This window comes from Arachis stenosperma, chromosome 4 (genome assembly GCF_014773155.1).
Source record: "Arachis stenosperma cultivar V10309 chromosome 4, arast.V10309.gnm1.PFL2, whole genome shotgun sequence".
NCBI lineage: Eukaryota > Viridiplantae > Streptophyta > Magnoliopsida > Fabales > Fabaceae > Arachis > Arachis stenosperma.
Genome location: NC_080380.1, coordinates 75,664,414 through 75,669,835, shown reverse-complemented (window position 1 = coordinate 75,669,835; position 5,422 = coordinate 75,664,414). Strand labels below are relative to the sequence as shown.

At 40.4% G+C, this 5,422-nt stretch overlaps 1 non-coding gene across 1 annotated transcript; it reads right to left on the bottom strand.

Annotated features, from left to right (window-relative positions):
• Nucleotides 1-4,557: 4,557 nt before the first annotated feature.
• LOC130977601 (small nucleolar RNA R71) lies at nt 4,558-4,665 on the bottom strand. The gene has a single exon (XR_009085287.1). It is a non-coding gene; the product is annotated as a small nucleolar RNA R71 (small nucleolar RNA).
• Between the last annotated feature and the right edge of the window lie 757 nt (nt 4,666-5,422).

The following is a 5,422-nucleotide window of genomic DNA, read 5'->3' as shown; positions in this document are numbered from 1 at the left end:
GTCGACGCAATCGCCTGGGTTGGGTAAAAGATGGGTGACACGGACGCGTGAAGCACGCGAACGCGTTACTAGAATTTGTGCTAGACGCAGAGTTCCAGCGTCTTTCTCGCGCAACTCTCTGTTTGATTTACGGGGCAAAAATATCTACGTGACGCGATCGCGTCGCTCACGCTTTCACGTGAGATGGGTTTTGTACAATGACGCGTTCGCGTCAGGGACGCGCACGCGTGGGTTGTTTTGTGCTAAACGCACACCAACCGCACGATTCCAGCCCAAATTTCTGGGCGTTGGGTCATTACACCGATATCCAGATCACGCATTCGCGTGAGTGACGCGGACGCGTGGGAGGCATTTTCTGCAACTAACGCAAGCGCGTAGGGCACGCGGTCGCGTGGAATGATTTGTGCCCAAGGCACGCCTCCAGCCTTGCTTTAGCATGACTTTTTGTTTGCTTTCCTTTTCTTCCTAATGCACTTGTGACGCGGACGCGTCAGCAACGCTGTCTTATCACTTGCTCTCTCTCTTTTTTTTATTATATGCAGTATGCAAAATGCAAAATGTAATGAATGTCATGCAAAAATTCCAGGTTCAAATAAAATTCAAAAATAGAGTAAAATGGAGAAGGAACGATCATACCATGGTGGGTTGTCTCCCACTTAGCACTTTTAGTTAAAGTCCTTAAGTTGGACATTTGATGAGCTTCCTGCTATGGTGGCTTGTGCTTGAATTCATCCAGAAATCTCCACCAGTGTTTGGAATGCCAGCATCCTCCGGGGTCCCAAACAAGGTACATAAAACCTTTGAGCAGTTTTAAACAGGTTTCCAGGCTACCGGGGTGTTGAATGTCAGAATAGATTCCAGGATCCCAAATTCTACTTTTACACCCATCTTTGTCTTGATCTGCATTTTTCCAGCCGGGTGATAAGTAATCTAAATTCCCACTACAGTGACCAAATAGCTTCCGAGATCCTTTCAATTGAGCTTGACACCAATCCATGCACCTCAATGTGAAGTGTGAAACTGATGAGCGGATAATTTGTACGCTTTTTGGCATTGTTTTTAGTATGTTTTTAGTATGATTTAGTTTGTTTTTAGTATATTTTTATTAGTTTTTAGTTAAAATTCACTTTTCTAGACTTTACTATGAGTTTGTGTGTTTTTCTGTGATTTCAGGTATTTTCTGGCTGAAATTGAGGGACCTGAGCAAAAATCTGATTCAGAGACGGAAAAGGACTGCAGATGCTGTTGGATTCTGACCTTCCTGCACTCGAAGTGGATTTTCGGGAGCTACAGAATCCCAATTGGCGCGCTCTCAACGGCGTTGGAAAGTAGACATTCTGGGCTTTCCAGCAATATATGATAGTCCATACTTTGCCCAAAATTTGATGGCCCAACCCGGCGTTCAAAGTCACCTTCAGATTTTCCAGCGTTAAACGCCGGAACTGGCACCAAAGTGGGAGTTAAACGCCCAAACTGGCACAAAAGCTGGCGTTTAACTCCAAGAAGAGTCTCTACACAAAAATGCTTCAATGCTCAGCCCAAGCACACACCAAGTGGGCCCGGAAGTGGATTCTTATGTCATTTACTCATCTTTGTAATTCTTAAGCTACTAGTTTCCTATAAATAGGACCTTCTACTATTGTATTTTTATCTTTTGATCACTTTAGATCTCTAGATCATCTTTTGATCATGTTTTTATGATTGAACCCTCTTTGGGAGGCTGGCCTCACGGCTATGCCTAGACCTTGTTCTTATGTATTTTCAACGATGGAGTTTCTACACACCATAGATTAAGGTGTGGAGCTCTGCTGTACCTCGAGTATTAATGCAATTACTATTGTTCTTCTATTCAATTCCGCTTGTTCTTGTTCCAAGATATCACTTGTTCTTCAACTTGATGAATGTGATGATCCGTGACACTCATCATCATTCTCACCTATGAACGTGTGACTGACAACCACCTCCGTTCTACCTTAGATTGGGTGAATATCTCTTGGATTCCTGATACACGATGCATGGTTGATCGCCTGACAACCGAGCGCTCGCCTGACAAACGAGCCAGCCATTCCGTGAGATTAGAGTCTTCGTGGTATAGGCCAGAACTGATGGCGGCATTCAAGAGAATCCGAAAGGTCTAACCTTGTCTGTGGTATTCTGAGTAGGATTCAATGATTGAATGACTGTGACGAGCTTCAAACTCCTGAGGGCAGGGCGTTAGTGACAGACGCAAAAGAATCATTGGATTCTATTCCGGCCTGATTGAGAACCGACAGATGGATAGCCGTGCCGTGACAGGGTGCGTTGAACATTTCCACTGAGAGGATGGGAGGTAGCCACTGACAACGGTGAAACCCTTGCATAAGCTTGCCATGGAAAGGAGTAAGAAGGATTGGATGAAGACAGTAGGAAAGCAGAGAGACGGAAGGGACAAAGCATCTTCATACGCTTATCTGAAATTCTCACCAATGAATTGCATAAGTATCTCTATCTTTATCTTTTATTCATGTTTCATTTATAACCATCTGAGTCTGCCTGACTAAGATTTACAAGGTGACCATAGCTTGCTTCATACCAACAATCTCTGTGGGATCGACCCTTATTCGCGTAAGGTTTATTACTTGGACGACCCAGTACACTTGCTGGTTAGTTGTGCGAAGTTGTAGTGATCACAATTTCGCATGTCAAGTTTTTGGCGCCGTTGCCGGGGATTGTTTCGAGTATGGACAACTGACGGTTCATCTTGTTGCTTAGATTAGGTATTTTTCAGAGTTCTTAAGAATGAATTCTAGTGTTTCAAGGTGATGATCTTATCATCACCAAAGCTGATTGATTCTCATCAATTTAGCTCTTGAATGCAATGTCCTGCTGAAGCTTGGCTATCCATGTCTAATTCCTTTAGATTGAAGCTTTAAACTAACATTGCATGATTCCTGGAATTCTCATTAAGAATTTTGATACCTTTATTTTCTTTTCCACTTAATTTTCGAAAAAGCACAAAAAAAAATTACAAAATCATAAAAACCAAAAATATTTTATGTTTCTTGTTTGAGTCTAGTGTCTAATTTTAAGTTCGGTGTCTTGCATGCATTGTTTATTTGATCTTGGTTCTATTTTCAAGTCAATAATACAGGGAACTGAAGATTCAGTACATGCAATAAAGGAATTATACAGAAAAAGCTGGGCGTTCAAAACGCCCAGTGAAGAAGGAAAAACTGGCGTTTAAACGCCAGCCAGGGTGCATGGCTGGGCGTTTAACGCCCAAAAGTGTAGAGCTTTGGGCGTTAAACGCCAGAATGTGCACCATTCTGGGCGTTTAACGCCAGGAAGGCACAAGAGGGAAGATTTTGTTTTTAATGCAAATTTTTTTTTTCAAGTTTTCAAAGTTTTTCAAAATCAAATCTTTTTCAAATTAAATCTTTTCAATCAAATGTTTTCAAAATCAATTTCTTTCCTTTTTCAAAGATACTTGCTATCAATTAATGATTTGATTCAACATTTCAAGTATGTTGCCTTTTCTGTTGAGAAAGGTTTAATGTCTGAATCATATCTTTTCTTGTTAGTCAAGTCATTATTTTTTTTAAAATCAAATCTTTTTAAATTGTTTTTCAAATCATATCTTTTCAATCATATCTTTTTAAAACCATGACTTTTCAATCATATCTTTTTAATCACATCTTTTTCAAAATAGTTTTCAATCATATCTTTTTGATTTCTAATTTCAAAATCTTTTTCAAAAATCACTTGATTTCTTTTCCACTTTTAGTTTTCGAAAATCAATTACTTTTTTTCAAAATGTTTTTAAAATCTTTTACTTTGTTTTCGAAAATTTCTTCCCCCCTTCTCACATCCTTCTATTTATGGAGTAACACTCCTCCTCAATGCACAATTCGAACTCTATCTCACTAAGTTCGAATTCTTCTACCTCTTCCTTCTATTTTTCTGTTCCTCTGACACCTCAAGGAATCTCTATACTGTGACATAGAGGATTCCATATTTTCTTGTTCTCTTCTCTTTCATATGAGCAGGAGCAAAGACAAAAGCATTCTTGTTGAAGCTGACCCTGAACCTGAAAGGACCTTGAAGCAAAAGCTAAGAGAAGCTAAGGCACAACTCTCTGTAGAGGACCTAACAGAAATCTTCAAAGAAGAAGACATGGCAGCCGAAAACAACAACAATGCAAACAATGCAAGGAAGGTGCTGGGTGACTTTACTGCACCTACTCCCGACTTCTATGGGAAAAGCATCTCTATCCCTGCCATTGGAGCAAACAACTTTGAGCTTAAGCCTCAATTAGTTTCTCTAATGCAACAGAACTGCAAGTTCCATGGACTTCCATTTGAAGATCCTCATCAGTTCTTAGCTGAGTTCTTGCAAATCTGTGACACTGTCAAGACTAATGGGGTTGACCCTGAGGTCTACAGACTTATGCTATTCCCTTTTGCTGTAAGAGACAGAGCTAGAATATGGTTGGACTCACAACCTAAAGAAAGCCTGAACTCTTGGGAAAATCTAGTCAATGCCTTCTTGGCAAAGTTCTTTCCACCTCAAAAATTGAGTAAGCTTAGAGTGGAAGTCCAAACCTTTAGACAGAAGGAAGGAGAATCCCTCTATGAAGCTTGGGAAAGATACAAACAATTGATCAGAAAGTGTCCCTCTGATATGCTTTCTGAATGGAGCATCATAGGTATTTTCTATGATGGTCTCTCTGAACTGTCCAAGATGTCTTTGGATAGCTCTGCTGGAGGATCTCTTCATCTGAAGAAGACGCCTACAGAAGCTCAAGAACTAATTGAAATGGTTGCAAACAACCAATTCATGTACACTTCTGAAAGGAATCTTGTGAACAATGGGACAAATCAGAAGAAAGGAGTTCTTGAGATTGATACTCTGAATGCCATATTGGCTCAGAACAAAATATTGACTCAACAAGTCAATATGATTTCTCAAAGTCTGTCTGGAATGCAAAATGCACCAAGCAGTACTAAGGGAGCTTCATCTGAAGAAGAAGCTTATGATCCTGAGAACCCTTCAATGGAAGAGGTGAATTACATGGGAGAACCCTATGGAAACACCTACAATCCTTCATGGAGAAATCATCCAAATCTTTCATGGAAGGATCAACAGAGACCTCAATAAGGTTTCAACAATAATAATGGTGGAAGAAACAGGTTTAGCAATGGCAAGCCTTTTCCATCATCTTCTCAGCAACAGACAGAGAATTCTAAGCAGAGCCACTCTGACTTAGCAACCATGGTCTCTGATCTAATCAAAACCACTCAAAGTTTCATGACTGAAACAAGGTCCTCCATTAGGAATTTGGAGGCACAAGTGGGACAGCTGAGCAAGAAAATTACTGAACTCCCTCCTAGTACTCTTCCAAGCAATACAGAAGAAAATCCAAAAGGAGAGTGCAAGGTCATCA